This window comes from Macaca mulatta, chromosome 1 (assembly GCF_049350105.2).
Source record: "Macaca mulatta isolate MMU2019108-1 chromosome 1, T2T-MMU8v2.0, whole genome shotgun sequence".
In the NCBI taxonomy this organism is placed as follows: domain Eukaryota; kingdom Metazoa; phylum Chordata; class Mammalia; order Primates; family Cercopithecidae; genus Macaca; species Macaca mulatta.
Genome location: NC_133406.1, coordinates 75,832,320 through 75,854,191, shown reverse-complemented (window position 1 = coordinate 75,854,191; position 21,872 = coordinate 75,832,320). Strand labels below are relative to the sequence as shown.

The 21,872-nt window shown below is 36.2% G+C and overlaps 1 non-coding gene across 1 annotated transcript; it reads right to left on the bottom strand.

The window, feature by feature from the left end:
* Positions 1–662: 662 nt before the first annotated feature.
* LOC114674687 (U1 spliceosomal RNA) lies at positions 663–824 on the bottom strand. The gene has a single exon (XR_003725813.2). It is a non-coding gene; the product is annotated as a U1 spliceosomal RNA (small nuclear RNA).
* Between the last annotated feature and the right edge of the window lie 21,048 nt (positions 825–21,872).

The following is a 21,872-nucleotide window of genomic DNA, read 5'->3' as shown; positions in this document are numbered from 1 at the left end:
ATGTTTGATTTCAGGTACTCCAATGTCATGAAATGGAACTTCTCCCCAACAAGTATTTTAAAACATGTCTTTTCCTTTGGAAAGTTAAATTCAGAAAGAACCATAAATGGTGATTCTTGTTGTTTAAAAGTCTTTCCGGGCCAGGTGTGGTGGCTCACGCCTGTAATCCCAACACTATGGGAGGCTGAAGTGGGCAGATCGCCTGAGGTCCAGATTTCGAGACCAGCCTGACCAACAGGGAGAAACCCTATCTCTACTAAAAAACTACAAAATTAGCCAGGTGTGGTGGCACATGCCTGTAATCCCAGCTACTTGGGAGGCTGAGGCAGGAGAATCACTTGAACCCAGGAGGCAGAGGTTGTGGTGAGCCAAGATCATGCCACTGCACTCCAGCCTGGGTGACAAGAGCAAAATTCTGTCTCAAAAAAGAAAAAGTTTGTCTGATTTTTCCTTTCTCCTGTGTTTTTCCTGCTATTATATAAGAGCAAGTTGTACAAGCCTCATCCTTAGATTACTGTAACAGGTAGATTGTAAACATATTTGAATTCAGTGATCATATCTTATATTTGTTATCTCAAATGGGTCCTTGCTATGTCTTCTCAGGTAAGTCTAGACTTATTTTATTTTATTAAAATATTTTTTTAAATTAAAACTTTTTTTTTCAGGGGTAAACATGAACATGGGCTCTACTACCACAAATCATGCAGTCAAGTTTCCAGCATTTGGGGAAATCGCAAGGGTCAGCATACCTGGAGTGCAGTGGATGAGCTTAGCCCTGGAAAAACCACCTTTGGAATCATAGTATGTCCCCTGACAGGTATTAGATTTTTATGTGTTTTTGTTATTTATTTATTTATATATTTTACAGACAGGGTCTCGCTCTGTCACCCAGACTGGAGTGTAGTGGCATGATCATAGGTCACTACAGCCTTGACATCCTGTGCTCAAGTGATCTTCCCAATTCAGCCACCCGATTAGCTGGGACTACAGGTGTGTGCTACCACATCTGGCTAATTTTTAAACTTTTTTTTAGTAGAGATGAGATCTCAGTATGTGGCCCAGGCTGGTCTTGAACTCCTGGGCTCTAGAGATCCTCCCACCTCAACCTCCCAAAGTGCTGAAATTACAGGTGTGAGCCCCTGTGCCCAGCCCCTAGACTTCTATTTTTGTCTTCTTTAAGCAGCTCTATAATTAAGAGCATATAGACTTTAATTTTTAATACATACTTTTTTGTTCATATGTTGAGATGTCAAAGCACCAAACATCTGAACTTTGAAAATAATAATAGGTAAGATACTATGGAAACAATATTTATAATAAGATGAAATGTAACATTTATGGAACTAGACCATATGCTAAACATGTTTTATATCTTATCTAATCCTCACAACATTTCTATGAAATAAAGTATTTTATTTCCCATTAGATCAATAAAGGGATTATGAAACCATACCATTAATTATCTCCTAAACACTCTGAGTTTGGTAGATCTCATATTTTTCCAACTTACTATTTCATTAACCAAGGCACTAGAAATCCAACATGGGGTACCCATTGCTATTTTGCAGACAGCATAACTTGATGAGTAATAGCATAAACTAAATTCTAGCTCCATCATTTACTATATACATGACCTTGGTAACTTATCTTCTTAGTACCCCAATTTCTGAAGGAAATTAAAAGTAAAAATAGAAATGTTCTTCCCAGTGCTTATGTGCTTAGGTTGGGAAATTTATTTTCTCACCTGGAAATATCAATTCCAATGATAGGAATGGTAGCTCTGATAGGATGTAGAATTATGTAAAACTCTGGCAAGATCTCCTGAAAACAGTCTGGGAAACCAGCCTGCTTGCCTAATGACTTATCCTCCTGGGCATCTGGCCTCCTGGTCTCAATGCCTTTCCAATTGTAAACAAAACAAATTTAGTAGGCTCCACCTATTACTTCTCAAAAACCACCTCCCAACTTAGCCCAACTGCCATGCTCGCGAGAGCTGTCCTGTGGAATGTGGAGGCTGTGTAAAGACAGAGGTCCAGCACTATGGCTCAAGTAAAGGAAAGGCCATTGACTCAACGCCTATCTACTCTTCGGCTGACTTAAAGTCACTCTGTTAAATGCGCAGCCTCTAGGAATATAATAATTCTGCCTACTCTAGCTTTAAAGGTGAATTTTGCAATTTTTGAAAAGGTCCTTAGAATCACATTGCAGAATTAAAGGGTGTATTATAATTATCAATATCAATAGTAATAAAAGTTTATTAAAGGTCATTAAAATGAAAGGGGATGGCTCTAGATCCCATCAATCTGAATTGACTCCCTCCTCTTGTGTTAATTAGAAAACTCAGATAATGGTTCTATGGGGGAGTACAGGGAAAATTTAATTACGAAAGTTTAATGGGCCACTATCTACTTCCTGCCAGATTAAAAACTGATGATTTACACAATTTTAGATACTACGACAGGCTTTTCTAACAAAACATGTTGCAGAGTAATGTAAAAGTTTACTGAGAGCATTCTATTCGTTTTTAAACAATGCCAGCAAAAGCCACATTTGCATGCTTCTTTTAAAAAACCTGGCCACCACTGAAGGTATATATTATTTACTAATGCTTACAACCCTAAAATAAGCAGCAATCAGAAAATGCAGATTTTTTCACATATATATTGATTAAAAATAAAATTAAATCTTTCATCCTATTGGAACTGGGGAAAGGGAGACATGTTGGGGTGGGATGGGAATAGATTTGAAGCCATTGAGGAAAGGAAAAAAGTTTTAATGTTTCTGACTCTTGTTTTTTATTGAGAGCTTTCTACCTGGGATCTCAGCATCTCATCCATTTCCCCTGATCTAGGGTTGCCTGTGCCCAACACAGAGTGATAGGCTCTCTGGAAAACAGAATTTGAAGGATATGGTTGTAGAGAAAAGAAATGACACAGGAGAGAAGAGAAGTAAAAGAAATAAGAAGCTATAAGAAATAATAACTATGACTTACTTTTTAAATGGTGTAGCATGGGATCATTGAGGCGTTAGTTCTCTAACCTTGTTTGGAAAATACAGGATATCCAGAACACTTACATAAAGCACACAGACACTTTTGAATTTAATGATGAATTTAAGATTGTTAGCAAGTCCTCTAGATCTGCACTGTTCAATATAGTAGCCACTACCTGCATGTGGCTACTGAACACTTACAAAATCCCTAGTTCAGACTGAGATGTGCTGCAAGAGTCAAATAAAAACCAGATTTTAAGGCTTAGTATTTTAAAAAGGATGTAAAATGTTTCAATAATGTTCACATTGATTACATTTTGAAATGATTGAGCTATTGGATTGAATAAGATCTATTATTAAAATTAATTTTACATGTTTCTTTTTACCTTTTTAAATGTGGATACTAGGAAATTAAAAATTAATATGTGGCTTGAATCCTATTTCCATTGAAGAGTGCTTTTCAGATATTTAATATGACACTCAGGGAAGTGACGGATTTTAGGATGCAACTCTATGGCTTGGAGAATACTTTTAGAGACCACCAGGACTCACTTTTGAGGACTGAGCCTGAGATCCGGCTCAGGAACAGCACGAGAACGCAGGGAAGTGTGATACTGTGAAGTGTCAGCTCACCTCACAGCTAGAGGGTCTCAAGAGGTTTCTGAGAAGATACGGTAGTGTCACAACATACACATCTTCAACTTATGTTAAAGGAACGAGAGAAACAGAGGAACACTTTGACTGAGCTGGAGAGCACATAGGACCTAAGTAGAACTGGTGAATCTGCAGTGTCCGCCATTGCATTCTTTCACCACATGCCCCAGAGTGAACAAGTGTGAAAGAGACATAGAAACCTCATGTTTCTTCAATATCAGCTCCTTTGAGCTTCCCATGGTGTGGAACTCTTATGTTGAGTATTATTCTAGAGCTCAAAAAACACTAACCTGGCCCGGGGCGGTGGCTCATGCCTGTAATCCCAGCACTTCGGGAGGCCGAGGCGGGCGGATCATGAGGTCAGGCGATCGAGACCATCCTGGCTAACACGGTGAAACCCCGTCTCTACTAAAAATACAAAAGATTAGCCGGGCGTGGTGGCGGGCGTCTGTAGTCCCAGCTACTCGGGAGGCTGAGGCAGGAGAATGGCATGAACCCGGGAGGTGGAGCTTGCAGTGAGCCGAGATCGCGCCACTGCACTCCAGCCTGGGCGACAGAGCAAGACTCCATCTCAAACAAAACAAAACAAAACAAAACAAACAAACGAACAAACAAAAACACTAACCCATGCTAACTTGTTCACATCATGCTGTACATTAAAAAATATCCATTGTTCCAACACTGGAGAAGATGACGGCTGTGTTGAATTTATAGAGACTATATATTGTATATTCAGGGTGCTATATAAGAGGTTTTTTTTACTATATATGGTGAAAGCCATGTACAGTTAAGATTACCCTGGAAAATCCTGTATATATGGAATTTTCACCACGTATGAGTTTCAACGCATATAATGACTTCTCTGTATAAAAGAAACGTTCTCAAATTAAAAAGGAAAACCTGGGAAGTGGGTTATTTGGAGAAAAGTTAGCCCATCTTCCTACACCATGCGCTAAAACAAGTTCTGCATAAATTTAATAGTTCAATGTAGACATAAAAGCACTAAAAATCAAAATGAAACAAAAAATAGAAGAACACATAGTTGAATATTTATCTGGATTAGAAAACAAAACACTTTTTAAAAATGCATACGGACAAGAAACAGAGTTTCAAAGGGTAGCATGGATAAATTTGACCAAATAAAAATTCAGAAGTTTTGGATGTAGAACAAATGAAAATTTAAGTCAAACAACTAAAATGTGAAAATTATATGTAATAAATCTGACTGATAATGGATTAATATATTTAAAATCTATAACAGCTGTTATAAATAAGAGACATTAATTTCAGTTAGAAAATGAGAGATAGGATATAAACTGACAATCTATAGTGCAAAAGTACAGTGGAAGCATTTTGAAATTCAACTTTATTTGTAATAAATAGCTGCTAATTAAATAATAATACAATATGATATTTATAACAAAAATTATAACTAGATGTTTAAAAAGATGGTAAGATATAAATTATTTACATTCAATGCATAGGAAATAATGTAACTATTTTCAAATAGTTGTGTTGGAATGTTATATTTTCAGTTTTTTTAAGAATAAGAATAATGCTGTCAATAAAAAGCAGACTTCTAAATTATATATACTATATGATCCGTTTATGTAAAATACATATAAATTCTCATCGGAATAAGATTTAAATCATAAAAAGTAAAATATTATTAATGGGAAATATATCTCTTAGTTATGCAGTTACAAATGATTTTTATTTATACGTTTCCATTTTGACATTTTCCTGATGAGCTTATACTACTTTATCACACAAAAATTATTTAAGAAAAATAATTCAATATAACTAGTGATTAAAGAATTCAAATTACATCAGTATCAAGTTATCATTTTTTCTCTGAAATCAGCAGTGAATAAGAGCAACTAAGGGTGAGTTGGTAAGACAGAGCCCCTGGCTGCAATGTTGCATGACCAGGGATTAAGAGCTGTCAATACAGTACCGTGACAGTCAGGAATTAATCGTAAGGGATTAACCTGAAATTTGAGCAAAAATTCATTGTATCAAGGCGTTAATTAAAATTAGAATAGAACATTAGAAATAAGCCAAGCATTCAACAGTGGTGGCTTACCTAAATGAGAGTCAGCCATACAATGATCTATTAAATAGTCATCCAAAAGGTATTTGGGGAGTGCTTTCAATGACGTGGGGGATATTCATGGCATTCCACTGAAAGCAAAAATTAAAATGCAAAACTGTATATACTATGTAATCCCATTATGCAAAATATTATATTGCATACTGAGAAAAGACTGAAAGGAATCACGGTAAAAGATTAATAGTAGTTATCTCTGAATTATAACATGATTAATTGTTTTTTTCTTATGGCTAATTTTAATTTTTTCTTTATCATTTTCTATGTTTTCCAAGTTTAAAAATCACAAAAAGTGTTTTTAAATGGTTTTGATCCTAAAGAGCTGTGTTTAGTGTGCAGCTAAGATGCTCCTCAGTGGTTGCACTGAATGGTCCAGGGACTGAGGAATCCATAAACTAGAAGAAAGACTGGTTGCCATAGGAGGTGTGATCAGGAGCTGCTGCCAAGAGGGGAAGCATTCATGGCTGCTGGGGAAGGATGCCCCGGCCAGAGTAGCAGCTCACAGGAGCAGCTGTCAGGAGACTTCACAGAGAAATGTCTTGGGAGCAATGCATGGTCTTTATGCAGGAAGGCCACCAACCTCTCCATCCGCCTCACCAGTGGTATCATCCAAATGAAAAGGGCCAGTCTTTCTCTTGCTCAACTTGCCTGCTTAGGGAAGAGTGAAGACTGTAGACTTTTCATTATAATCCTTCCTGAGGAGAGAAAAAAAAATTTTTCTTTTGGAAATCTGGCGATAGCTGATGCCCAGTCTAGGTTGGTCCTTACAGATCGTGAGTAATAATAACTGAGCCTTTTCCTCAGTTTCCAGCCAGAATCATATAGCCTGGGGAAAGAGAGTTGGAGGAAAGAGTTATGTATTTTAAATGCTTGCTAATTTTAAACATTCTTTATTTTATAAATCATTTAGAGTATATGAATTATATACATACCAAAAAAGTTTTTGTCCTAGAGTTCATCAGCAAAAAAGTATTGTACAACTCCCTTACATAAAAGTTTTTACCTGAAATTTATATAATACTCTAATATACTAATAGTATGTTTACTATAAAACATGTATAAACTACGTAAAAGTTACATAAAAGTTTTTACCTGAAATTTGTATAATACTCTAATATACTAGGAGTATGTTTACTATAAAACATATATAAACTATGTGTGTGTGTGTATATATATATAGTATGTACATATAAAACCTACATAAAATAGAAATTTAAAAGGGATAAGATAGATAAGATCAACAACATTAAAAATAGTTTTTATTTTATTTCCTGATGCTATAAAGAGTATAATATAATAGGAACTGTGGTTAAATATGCTTCATTAATTTTGAAAGAAATTTTGTTAATTCTCTGTAACATAGTTATTTGAAGATCTGGTTTTTAAGCCTTTATTTTAGCAGAGTTTTAAGGGGATGTCATTGCTGGGAAAGAGGCATCTCATGAAGAAAGATAGATCCAAATGGAAGAAGTTCATTGTTGGCTCATCTTACTAAATTATGATGCTCATTTTTCAATCCCAAGCTCCAATTATGCAAAGGTATTTATTGTTGGCAAGGCTGTCAGGAAACAGACACTCTCATACATTGCTGGTGGGAGTGTAAATTGGTACAACATTTATGAAGATAATTTGGCAGTATCTTTCAAAATTACAAATGCACACACTTTTTGATCCAGATATTCGACCTCTTAAGAATGTATCCAACAGCCATAGGAGCATGTGTGTAAATGGCACATAAAACATGGCTATCCAATACAATGCTATGTGCACTAGCAAAAGACTGGAAACAACATAAATATGTATCACTTGGGGACTGCTACATCAATCATGGCATATCTATAAAAAGGAATATTTCAAATCTTTTGGGTAAATACCCAGAAGTGGGATTGCTGAATCATATGGTAATTCTATTTTTAGTTTTCTAAGGAACCTCCATACAGTTTTCCATAATGGCTGTACAAATTTACATTTCTACCAACAGTGTACAAACATTCCCTTTTCTCCAAATGCTCATCACTTGTTATTACACAGTATGGTGAATATAGTTAATAATAGAGTATTGTACATGTCAGAATTACTAACAGTAAATTTCAAATATTCTAGCAAAAAAATTGTTAAGTATTTGAGGTGATGGATATTTTAACTGGCTTGATTTAATTATTTCATATAATGTTCATAAGTCATAACATTACTTTGTACTACCATAAATTTATATAATTATAAGTTGTTAATTTACAATAAAAAATGAAAATATACAGCCATTAAGAAGAGCACAAAAAGTCTTTACAAATTGATATGGAACTATCTCCACAACATAGCAAATAAAAAAATTAAGATGTAAAATGTTTTGGGATGCAACTATTTTTATTATAAAAGAGAGGGGTAGGCTGGGCATAGGTGGCTTATGCCTGTAATCCTAGCATTTGGGGAGGCCAGGGTAGGCAGATTACTTGAGCCCAGGAGTTCAAGACCAGCCTGGGCAATACAGTAAGACCCCATCTTACACACACACAAAAAGAGAAAGACATTAGCCAGGTGTGGTGGTGCATGCTTTTAGTCCCAGCTACTAAGAAAAGGCTGAAGTAGAAGGACTGCTTAAGCCCAGGAGTTCGAGGTGGCAGTGAGTTATAATTGTGCACTGCACTCCAGCCTGGGTGACAGAGTGAGACCCTCTCTCCAAATAAAATAAAATAAAATAAAAAGAGAGTGGGTTGGAAGGCAAATATGGAGAAATGCCAGCTTGTAGTGTACGCATAGTATATCTCTAGAAGAACCATAAGAAACTAGTACTGCTGGCCAGGCGTGGTGGCTCATGCCTGTAATCCCAGCACTTTCAGAGGCCGAGATCGGCGGATCATGAGGTCAGGAGATCGAAACCATCCTGGCTAACATGGTGAAAACCCGTCTCTACTAAAAATACAAAAAATTAGCCAGGCAAGGTGGCGGGTGCCTGTAGTCCCAGCTACTCGGGAGGCTGAGGCAGGAGAATGGCGTGAATCCGGAAAGTGGACCTTGCAGTGAGCCGAGATCGTGCCACTGCACTCCAGCCTGGGCGACAGAGCAAGACTCTGTCTCAGAAAAAAAAAAAAACAAAAAACAAAAAAAAGCTTAGTACTGCTGATCATCTCCAGGATGTGGACTGGGATGGGAAACCAGAATGGGAGGATGATTTTTCATACTTTATGCTCTGAAGTGGTTTGGATTTTATACACTATGAAGGTATCATCTTAAAAAAAAATTTAGGTTATTAAAAAGAATTGTTTTTATAAAATTAATGACATTGATAACATCCTGTAGCATGTAAACTGAAATGAAGCATGTAAACTGACAAATGAAGGCCTGAGAGATGTGCTGTCCACCATTGCATCGTAGAGCTTTCACCTCTTCCCTCAGGATGTGGCAGGTTCTACATGTCACATAGGAACCAAAAGGGCAAGTGGTATCCATCTCTGTATTAAAGGTTAGCAAAGCTTAATTTTTTGTTTATTTATTTGGTTTTTTTTGGAGATAGGCTCTCTCTATGTTGCCCAGGCAGCTCTTGAATTCCTGGGCTCAAGTAGTGAGCCTCTCACTTCAGCATCACAAGTAACCGGGACTACAGGCAGGCCATCACACCTGGCTTTTTCCTCTGACAATTTATACATAAAATGAATAAAAATAAAAGTTGTATTGTTACGATTCTTATTTTATTATCTGTAGCTAAGGCAGGAGTGTCCAATTTTCGGTTTCTCTGGGCCACCTTGGAAGAAGGAGAATTGTCTTGGGCCACACATAAACTACACTAACATTAGTGATAGCTGATGAGCTAAAAAATGGCAAAAATATCTCATAATGTTCTAAGAAAGTTTGCGAATTTGTGTTGGGCTGCATTCAAAGCCATCCTGGGCAGCATGCAGCCTGCGGGCCATGGGTTGGACAAGCTTGAGTTAAAGGATTCCCACAAATCCTGTGGATGCAGGCACCCTGCTTTGGGGGAACTGGTTCCAGATCTATCAAAAGTCATAGTACCATTGGTAAAATAGCCAAACATTAGCATAAACTAAGAGGTAATAATTTATTAATGCATCCTACACATTGGTAATACTCAACTTTTTCCACAACACAAATTCTACGTAGTAAAAGCTATACACCAAGTCAGTGAGGGGGTAACATACTTCAGAAGTCTTTGTGCCGTCCTATTTCTGTGGCACATACACTCACCATGTGCTACAGTCAAGTCCCTTTGGACATTAAAATGGAGTAACTACTTTTGATTAATCATTTAACATCAGAAATATTTTCCTTTAAAACAAAGAGACATTTATGCAAAGGACAACAAAGGAGGTGCCCCAAAGCAAAACAAACAGAAAAACTCAATTTGCTCTGTTTCTTTCTCTAGCTAGGTTCCAGTGTTCCATACTGAAGAATTTTGCCTTATAAATGCAGGGTTGAGTTGTCAGTTCTAATTTAGGTGGATGTAGACAGTTTTCCACAGCAGCTCTCTGGCCTGAAGCTGTCTATCTGGCTTCTAGACACCATTGTGTCAACAGCATGTCCTTGAACATTTCAGGTGCAGATACAGTTAGTGGTTTATACCAGAAACAAGACAGCAGAAACTAAGAAACTAAGACACCAAGCAAGTGGAGCCATGTGATAGCAGTAGATATTTGAAAGTCCTTGTAGTCTTGTGTTGTAAGATGTCCAATGAGTCCAGATGAAATACATAAAAATAGTTATCCTATGGACACTTAGTAAATATATTGCAGAGTGTTGTTTTCCAAAGCATGTTAATATTTTCTGGGAGGAGGAAAGTGAACCACAAATAGTGAGAATATAAACTGCAGAAACATTGTCCAGTATGCATCACGAAACAGACGGTGTGCTGTGCCTTTTCCACATTTTCGTTTGCAAGCCTTAAACTCAAAATTAGACTGGCACGTTCCATCTTGCCCATTTGACCAATGCTTAGACACCCAAGATTCATCTGGATTGTAGCTTCCTGATTGTAGTCTTCTCAAATTTATGAATTTCCACTCCAGTCCCTAGGAATGCAGAATTATTTGCTCCCTCTCCTGTCCTAAAGGCACTTTTAAGCAATGTCTGTTCTTGCAATTGTGTGTTACATTCTGGCTTTGTCCACATCTGCCTTCCTACTGAAGTGAGCTTCTCAGGCAATGACTGTGCCTTACTCACATTTGATTATGTTTTCTAGTGCCTAGTGCTATGCCTGACATTTTTAGATTATTTGTAAAAGTAGATTTTAGAGTAAATAATTACAATTTGACTTGAGTATATACACAGAAATCTTTCCTCTCAAATAATTGTTACATTCCTTTGGTTTTTCTAGTTATCTTTTCAACAACATTTTTGTGTAGTCTGTGGCCTACTGTAATTATTGCAGCTGTAAATGCTTCTTTGTGCATTCATAAAGTTGTGGATACATTTTTGGACTATAGTTAAGAAAATAGCTTGGCACATAATAATCAATGTCTAGAAAAGAATGGAATCTGACGTCAGGACCACTTTCTCTAGGCTATCGAATAATTTTTAGTAAGAAAATTTTCTCTCCGCCTCCAGGATCTATGGTAAACAAGTTAGAGTAACCCAGGGCAACTGGGGCAAAACTTAAGTTGGCAGAATGTTTTCCTTGTAGTTTCCCAATTACCATTTCCCTGTTTCTTACCATCTACCCTCCAGATTCGATACACCTTTCATTTCATTTTTTTAACCAAGTGCCTATCTATGTGTCATATGCAAAATCATGTTTCTTTTGTCTGGAAATCATTTGAAGAAAAAACAAATCTTTAGATATAAACTCATCAGGATTTAAAGTTAATGAGCATTTTCATTTGAATAGAAAAATCTTAAAAGAACAATTTTTTAATATTAATTATCTTTGAGAATAATAAAAGTCTTTATTGAATGATTAAGATGTGATATTATAAAAAGAGCCTGGAACTAGGAATCAAGAGATGGAGAGCTATCCATCACTAATTTACCCTTTATATCATAGATTCTAAGACATGTTTGATGCAAGTGAACTGAAAGTTTGTGCCCTCCCCCCCCCCAAATTATTATGTTGAAACCCTGATCCAAAAGTGATGGTGTATGGAGTTGAGGTCTTTGGGAGGTAATTAGGTCACAAGGGTGGAGTCCTCATAAACGGAATTGATGCCCTTATAAGAAGAGGCCAGAGGCCAAGTGTTGCGGCTCACGCATGTAATTCCAGCACTTTGGGAGGCTGAGGCAGGCGGATCACGAGGTCAGGAGATCGAGACCATCCTGACTAATGTGGTGAAATCCTGTCTTTACTAAAAATACAAAAAATTAGCCAGGCATGATGGCAATGTGCCTGTAGTCCCAGCTACTCAGGAAGCTGAAGCAGGAGAATTGCTTGAACTCAGGAGGCAGAGCTTGCAGTGAACCAAGATCGCGCCACTGCACTCCAGCCTGGACAACAGAGTAAGATTCCATCTCAAAAAAAAGAAAAGAAAAGAAAAAAAAAGAGGTCAGAGAGCCATCTAGTTCATTTCCTGCCATACGAGGACATAATGAGAAGTTGGCCATCCGCTACTTAGAAAATGGCCTGGGCCAGGCGCGGTGGCTCAAGGCTGTAATCTCAGCACTTTGGGAGGCTGAGGCAGGTGGATCGACTGAGGTCAGGAGTTTGAGACCAGCCTGACCGACATGGAGAAACCCCGTCTCTACTGAAAAAAAAAAAAAGAAAAAAAAATACAGAATTAGCCAGGCATGGTGACGCAAGCCTGTAATCCCAGTTAGTCAGGAGGCTGAGGTAAGAGAATCTTTTGAACCTGGGAGGCAGATGTTGTGGTGGGCTGAGATGTCACCATTGCACTCCAGCCGGGGCAACAAGAGTGAAACTGTCAAAAAAAAAAAAAAAAAAAAAAAGGAAAAGAAAAGAAAATGGCCCTCAGTAGAACTCAACCATGCTGGCACCCTGATCTCAAATTTCCAACCTTTAGAACTGTAAAACATAAATTTCTATTGTTTCTAAGCCACTCAGTCTATGGTATTTTGTTATAGCAATATGGGCTGAATAAGATATTTGGTCATCTTTTAATATCCCTGAAAACAGGATGGTTATGATCAATGACATATTGTAATTTAACTGACAGTGCTTTTTCTTTATTAGTGGTGCATAAAATAAGGCACAATGCGTAGCATTTTGTTCATTAAAACATAGTAAATATGATGTTTGACAATTCATTATCACATTTTTTCATTCTGGTATTTAATAAATGTTTATCCAGCACCTATTATGATCTACTGTACTTGGCCTTGGAAACTCAGGAACAGTTTTTATCCTAAAGTTTAAAATCTATTAAAAGTATAGGGGATGGTGACTCTGTATCTGTTTTCTCACCAATAAAATGAAGGAGTTAAACTAGATGATTTCTAACATTGACTTTAACATTTTACAGTCTTTAAAAATTAAATTATATGAAAAGCCTTTTGAACACTTTTTTTTTCTATAAGAACAATCTTTTGTTACATTTTGCATTATCTTATGGTTGGGAGGGACACTAATATTTATCTTGTACCAAATACTATAATAGCTGATTCACATGCGTTAATTTTTTTAAATTCTTATACTTTTGTCAGATGAGTGTTATCCCCATTTTGCAAAACAACAACAAAAAACTATAGTAAATATTTTAAAGAATCTACAAAAATGATGAATTTAATGGATAAAAGGGTGGGAAATCCTCAATGAGATATGAACACTGTAAAATCTGAATAAACTGAAAATCTTGGGACTAAAAGTTATAATATTTGAAATTAAAAATTGGCTTAATGCAACTAACCAATGATTAGACATAGCAGAAGAAGGGACCCAGTAGAAATGATCCCAATTGGAAAGTATTTTAAGTTTTAAAAAATGAACAGAGCCCCCCAGTGACCTGTAGGAGAGTATCAAGTGGTCTAAAATATATCAAAGAGTTCCAGAAAGGAAAGAGAGAAAGAGAATGGGACATGAAGACATAAAAAAATTGGCTAAAAATTTCCTAATGTATTCAAAAACAGCAATCTACAGATTCAGAAACTGAATAAACCCCAAGCAGAATAAATACTACGAGAATAACACGTTATAGTCAAACTGCAGAAAACCAAGGATAAGATAAAAATTCTAAAATCAGTCCAAAAAAAAAAAAGATGCATTATCCGCAGTATGCTGGAGCTGGTTTGTACTGACTCATGAGAGCTGATTGTGTATGCCACAATCTATACTCACAATCTAAACTCTGCGCTCTATGATGTGATGTTGGTTCCTTGAAATTGGCCACAGTCAGGGCATTTACACTGTGGAAATCAGCAAACACTGCAAATCAGGCTGTTTCCCCCACAGAGAACCAATTGTTAAACATCTACCATCTCACTACTGCACATTACATACGGGAGAACAGCAATAAGAATGATAGATAATTTCTCATCAGAAACAATGGAGGTCAGAAGAAAATAAAGTACATTGTTAAAGTATTAAAGAAATTGCCAATCTAAAATTGTATCTTGAATAAATATATATTTCATACATGAAGGTAAATTACAGATATTTCCATGTATCAGAGCTAAGAGATTGTCATCGGCTGAACTATACTACTAGTGGTTCTTCAAGTTGAAGGAAAAATTTGGATCTGGGAAGAGAAGAGCACTGAAAATGGTAATTATAAAATAATATTTTCTTCCTTATCTCAAATTTTAAAAACTTGAGTAGACTTGTTAAAAAAAATAACAAAATTTTAGGGTAAGGTCCAGGTCATGTGAGGTGAAATACATAATAACATTGCTCAATGGATGGGAAGAAGTCTGAGTGAAAATATAGTGTTACAAGATTCTTACACTGTGTGTGAAGTGGGTAATACTAATTCCAGGTAGACTATGATTAGTTAAAAACACAAATTGGAATCTCTAGAGGAACCACTAAAAAATACAAAGAGATACGAGTAAAAGCCAATGGAGTAGATAGAATGGGATACTAAAATATTTGTTTAATCTGAAATATTTCCAAAAGGTGTAATGAAAGAAGAAAGAACAGAGTGGATGAATATAAAGCAGATAGAAAGACTGTTAATTTAACCAAATCTTATCAATAATCCATTAAATATGAATGGAATAAGCACTTCAGTTCAAAGGCAAATATTACCAGATAATTAAAATAAGACAACTTTTTACTACCTACAAGATACATACTTAAAATATGAAGAACACAAACAAATTGAAAGCAAAAGGACAGAAAAAGCTACACCAACTGAAACTAAACACAAGACTGTCAAGCTCATATTATTATCAAAGTATATTTCAAGAGTGCTATTGACAGAGAAAAAGGGTCATTTTATAATGACAAAACAGTCAATTTGCAAACAAGGCATAACAATCTTAAATATGTTTGAATCTAATAACATAACTTTTTTGACTTACAGACAAGCAAAACTGAGAAAACTAAAGGAGGAAACCAAATCATAGTTGAAGATTATAACATCTCTTTCTAGACAGTAATAGGGAAAACTGGGAATGGGAACTCACTGGACTATCTTTACAATTTTTCTGTATGTTTTAAACTGTTCTACAATAAAAAGTTTGCTAAGACCTGTAATCCCAGCACTTTGGGAGGCCAAGATGGGTGGATCATGAGGTCAGGAGATTGAGACCATTCTGGCTAAGATAGTGAAACCCCAACTCTACTAAAAATACAAAAAATTAGCCGGGCGTGGTGGCAGGCACCTGTAGTCCCAGCTACTGGGGAGGCTGAGGCAGGAGAATGACGTGAACCTGGGAGGCAGAGCTTGCAGTGAGCCAAGATCACACCACTGCACTCCAGCCTGGGTGACAGAGCAAGACTCCATCTCAATTAAAAAAAAAAAAAAAGTTTGTTAAGAAAAAACAGAATGAAATGGAATGACAGAGTTGAAAATTACAATAACCTAAATGAAAAATTTACTAGAGAAGCTCAACAGTAGATTTGAATTGGCAGAAGAATCAAAGAGCTTGTAGATAAATATAGATTATGCAATCTGAAGAGCAGAAAAAAAAAGAATAAAGAGAAATTAACAAGCTCCAGGGAATTGTGGGACACCATTAAGTACACGCATATACATATAATAAGATGACCAGAAAGTGAAGAGAAATAAAAAGGAACATGAATGTATGAATGATATTGATGAATGTATGAATGATAATATAAACACAACATATCAAAATTTGAGGGAACACCCTGAGAAGTGCTTAGAGGAAATTCATTGTTTTAAAATGACTATATTGGATAAGATAAAAGTTCCAAAATCAATTATCTAAGTTACCACCATAAAGAAGCTAGAAAAAGAATTGCTAATTAAGCCCAAAGTAACTATAATAAAGGAAATAATAAAGATAAGAATGAAAAACAATGAAATACAAGTCAAAGAAAAAAATCAACAAAGTAGAAATTTGTTCTTTAAAAAGATTAATACAATTAATAAACCTCTAGCCAGACTGATCAAGGAAAAAGAAAAGAGAGAAAACATCCTTTGTCACTATTGGGAATGAAAGACGATATATCACTACAGATCCTACAGACATTACATTTTGTTTGTTTGCTTGTTATTTTCTTAGTGGTTTCTCTAGGGCTTACAGTACATATCTTATTGCATCAAAATCTATTTCAGATTTATACCAACTTAATTTCAGTAAGATATAGAAAAATTACCTCATATGGCTCCCTATTTTTTCTCCTTTTTTGATATATTATTGTTGCACATACTGTATGTATATATATATTATAAACCCAATAGTACATTGTTGTAATTATTGCACTATATAATTTTCTATCTTCTAAATATGCTAGGAGAAGACAGAAGATCACAAATACATGTGTCATAAGTGAAGAAAGAGAAATAAATATGCAATTATGCTGTCTTTCCTTATTACCTACATAATTACCTTTATCAGAGTGCTTATGTGTGGGTGGGGGCAGGGTTTGTGTGTGTGTGTGTGTGTGTGTGTGTGTGTGTGTGTGTGTGTGAATTCAAATTACTCTCTGGTGCTACTTTTAGCCTTAAGAACTCCTTTAATATTCCTTTTAAGGCAGTTCTGCTAGAAATAAATTCTCTCAGATTTTGCTTATCTGGGAATGTCTTTATTTCACCTTTAGGAAGATAGTTTTGCTGAATACTTGGCTGACAGAGTTTTCATTTAGTCCTTTAAATATGTTGTCTCACTGATATCTGGCTGCCATTATTTCTGATGAGAAGTCAGCAATTTCCTTGTACATTATGAATCATTTTTCTCTGGCTACTTTTAAGATTTTTTTCTTTGTGTCTGTCTTTAGACAATTTGACCATAAAGTGTCTAGGTATGAATTTCCTTGAGTTGATTCTACTTGGAGGATGTGCTTGTTGACCCTCTTTAATGTGTGGATTAGGATTTTCCCTCAAATTTGGGAAGTTTTTAATCATTATTTTTTCAAATAATTTTATGTTTCTTCTCATCTTTCTACTATCATGCTTCTCTAATAAATTTTTCATTTAGGTTATTGTAATTTTCAACTCTATAATTCCATTTGGTTCTATTTTTTCTTAGGAAACTTTGTATTATAGAACAGTTTAAAATGTACAGAAACATTGCAAAGATATCACAGTGAGTTCCCAAGCTGTTTCCCCTATAATTAACATCTAACATTAGTAAGGTACATTTGTTACAATTAAGAAACTAATGTTGATATGGTTCACACTTTCCTGTTTCTTTGCATGTCTTTTGTTAAAACTTGAACATTATGTATAATTTATTGAAGCAACTCTGGATACTGATTCCATACCTGTGGGGCTGTTTCTTGTTTGCTCAGCTGTTCGTTTATTTTTTTTGCTGCCTGTTTGAACCAATCAGTGAAGTTTTTTTCCCTACATTTTTCAGTCTGTGATATCCCTCCTCAGGTTTTTCTCCTTGTTTTATCTCTTAGCTTCCTATGAGTCACCTTAGGTCATTAAAAGTCACTTCCTGGTCAAGGTTTGTGTATAAACCCCCTTAGCCTGTTCAATTTTCCCCCTTTGCTATCAGATGCGGTTGTATCTTGGAGACTGCTTTTACATTTCTGGCCGTGCATTTAGCCAGGAACTAGTAGCCCAAAAGTGCTATCACTGGCTACGCTTGAGAGAATGCAGTCTTGGGTATGCAATAGTCTTCCAGACTGTCAGGAATGAGTGTGGGTTATTTTTAATTCTAAATTTCCTGGAGCCACCTCTGGGCCAGAGTAGCTTGTTTAGTCAGTGGTTGGTCAAAGGTTTTACTGAAGCCCTTTGAACCAGTAAGTCTGCTGTCACTTGCTAATGGATCTGTGAGTGGTTTGGGAAATACTTTCAAATCTGCCCCTTGTCCTTCTCTGATTGGCCCAATGGTGTGGGTGCATCCTAGTGCTTACATTCAGCCTTGTAGATTGCAGAGTTGACTGTGATACCAGCAAAGCTCTTCTTGGCTATTCCTTTTCCTGGATTTATCTTCTAAATGTCTAATTACACTGAGATATTGCTTGTTTCATGCAGCTAGTAGCCTCCTCTTAATTTCTGTCCACCAAGATTTTCACTGTTTTAGACAAGGATGTTAGGCATGGAGTTCTCTACATTCTGTACCAAATAAAATCAGTCCCCTTAGGCTGAGTTCTGGAGCTCTTCACAGTCTGCCTTTCCTCCCCTATGCATAACCTCAGAATTATTGCACTTTAGCTGTGGTGTGGACAGTGGCCCACTTTTTCCAGAATGACACCTCTGCAGACACAGAGGAAATGGTAACTCCTGGTCTTCTAGATTTGCCCTTCCTGACATTGAACCTCTGTTCCACAAGTTAGCTGGGACAGGGGTATGGAATATGGCAGAGGGGGAAGTGTTGACATTAAGCCCCAATAAATGAATGCGTACTGAAACTAACTTAAAAATTTGAATCTAAGAGCTGAGTGGGCAAAGGAAGTCCAATGTTTTGGGTTATGATCACTTAAAACAGAACTTCTACAACACTGAGCTGGGCTGAAAAATAACAATGGCCTGCCCCTTTCAGGGTAAAACCATAGCCCCTTAGAGCTGAGATGAGTTTCCATAAAATGTTGCTGGCTGAAGGGAGGATGTTGGGGACTAGACTATTGTTATTCTTACTGAGATAACAGATTTTCTTCAATTAGTGTTTCTCTATTTGCTGTATTTTCATGGTCAATTTCTAGACACTTCATTTTTTTTCTTTTTATAATTTTTATCAGTTAAATGGTTGCTAGAGTGGGAAAAGGGTTGGCCAAGCTCCTTAAAAAATCATTACAAAAGTGCTGCCTCTGCAGATGTGAAAATTCAGTATTGGAATAATAAAAATAACTAAATGCCAATGTATTAATCAACTTGAATTAAATGAATAAATTTCTTGAAAACTACAACTTACCAATCACAAGAAATGTTTTTTACAAACCTGTATCTATTTTCTTTTGATATCGTAATTGATATAAGATGCTACACCCTAAAATAGATATTAGAATTCCTACTGGGGAGGATGGGTGGAAAGAAATGGTAGCATTCATTTAGTTTAATGGCTCATTTAGTTTTTAGTGGAACAGTTTTGCTATACACTACCCAGTTGGAAATATTTGAGAAATAAAGAGCATAATTTCTAAAATTATTTAAAGACTTGGCTACACTTTTGGCTTAGAAATATAACAACAAATTGCATTAAAAAGAAATCATAGACATAAATATGAAATCATTTGAAAATCAAAGAAATGATTTGTCATTTTATCTATTTCTTCAAATGGGTTTAAAGAGTAGTTCTAAGAGAGCTGCTTCATGTTGTTGCCGTTTCACCGCTACTCTTGAGAGTTCCTTGTAACCACCACTTTCTGACCTGTCTAATCTATACAATTAGTTGTGGGATATAAGTTTTCTACCTTTGTTATTATAAAGTTTCTGGAAGCCTCACTAGAAATGATGGAGTGAAGAGTATAACATGAAAAGGATCATATTCTTTAAAAAAAGTCTGATAACATATACAGTTTATTCTAAATTGCTTGTTTTGTAGATCATTCATAAAAAATCAAGTAGAGAGTTGCTACAAATTTCCATGTAAAGTGTGCCCTAAAAGTTCCAAATACTCCTGTCTAAATGATCTAAATGTTGATAGTTAAAGTAGTATTGAATGTGGATAAACTGCCTCAATTCCCTCCTATACTTTGGGTGAGAAGACATCACCTGAGAGTAAATAACCGAGGAGGGTATCCTATAGGCACCTAACAGCTGCTCATTCTGAGGCTAGGAAACCATCATTAAGGATGATGAATGACAAAGTTGAAGGACAAGAGGTGAATTTGGCAGGTTATCCTGGAATGTGGTAATGGAATGTTGTAATAGCACTTGGATTGGCTTCAGTAATTCCATGTGCAGAAATTTCTGATGCATCTGGTGTCAAATTATTGAGTTTCATCTCCAAGAAGGCATGCTATTAAAAATCTACCTGGCTTGTATTGGCAGTAATGGGGATTTAATAAGAGTCAGTAAATAAATTAACCAAATTTTTCATATAGTTGAAAAGCACTATTATTTCAGATCTTTTGCCAGCCTTTAATACAATTTCATTTTCTTACAAACTTCTTCCAGACTCCATACTATAGTAATTAAATTTTTCACCCATTATTCCAGTCTACTGAGCTCTGTTGAAACCTGCTTTTATGATCCAATAGATAACTCCTTATTTCAGCTTTATGTTATCTCCAGATATGATCAACATGTCATCAGATACACTGTGCCCTAGTCTCCTCATCTATAAAGTGAGGGTAATAGTAATACCTAACCCAAAGGGTTCTAGCAAGTATTAAATGAGTTAATGTATACAAAGTTTAGAGTAAATTCAGTATTTTAAACATTATTACTGTTATTACTATTTAATAAATTGATTTAAAGTAATAAAGAATTCAAAGGCAAGACCAACTCCCATATGTCACTACTCCTGCTACTCCAAATCTCTTCCAGGAAATGGTGGTCAAATAACCAAAACGATTTGAGGGTTTTTGTTGGTTTGTTTATCGAGTGATATATCCTATTAGTTGGACCAGCACTCAGTTCATGCTTCTCCTCCTCACAAAAATAAAATGAGAGATTTTGTCACATAGGTTGCTCCAATCAAGAAGTATCATGTACTTTTCTGATACAGGTAAATAACCCAATCCAAACATGAAACAAATTGTTGTTATGTAACAGACAATACCAATTATCTGTATTATATTTACAGATATTTCCTCTGTAAATCTCTGGTATTCTAGAGACCATCATTGTCTTTCATAAATGTTTAGAGACTCTTCTTTCATTTATTCTTTATTTTGAGTTGATAAGTACTTTCCATGTTCTAGGTAATAGTCTCTACATTAGAGATAAAGAATAGTTACTGTTTGGATGTCTGATAGCCTAAGGAAATACAGGTAGTCATTATAATTTTATGGGGAAATTATGGCAGGGTGCCACGAAGGTCCAAAGGAGGGGTTTCTTTAAAGACATGACACTTGAGCCAAGTCTGAAGCCAAGTGAACCCTGGTGAAGGAACAGGTAGAGCATTCTAAGAAGTAAGAGCATGTGTGAAGGGATGGACATGTATGTGAGAGGCAACTGTTGAGACAAGGAAAATAATGTGACCTGTAGAGTTGTAGGGAATTGATAGGCAATGATGCTGGAGATGTGGGTAAGACTGATTAGTATAAATTAATTAGAAAACAATACTGTGTGGTACATGACTTAGTGCTACATTGCTTGCTCAGTACTGTGATGTTAAAAGAGTTTAAGGCAGGGGATGACTCTGGGATGGGGAAAGGTTACATAATTCTACGGACAACAGAGGCTGACTGAGATATGACATACTTCAAGTCCTGTGAGTCTTAATCCTCTAAATGTTGCATCCTTTCTGAGAAAAGGGTAATGAGGAGATCACCTTGCTCCCAATGTCAGTGCAGACCATGAGGCCCATGGCAGCCTCAGGCACTGGGGTGCCTCTCATCCAACACCCTCGTGGGCAGTGAGTGGGGCGGTGACTCCTCCTGTCCTTGCTGAGGTGCCTTAGTGGAGGCAGCCTCTAGGAAAATAGTTCTCTCCTTTCTGTGCAAGAGCAGACAGGATATAAGTTCCATTTTAACTGG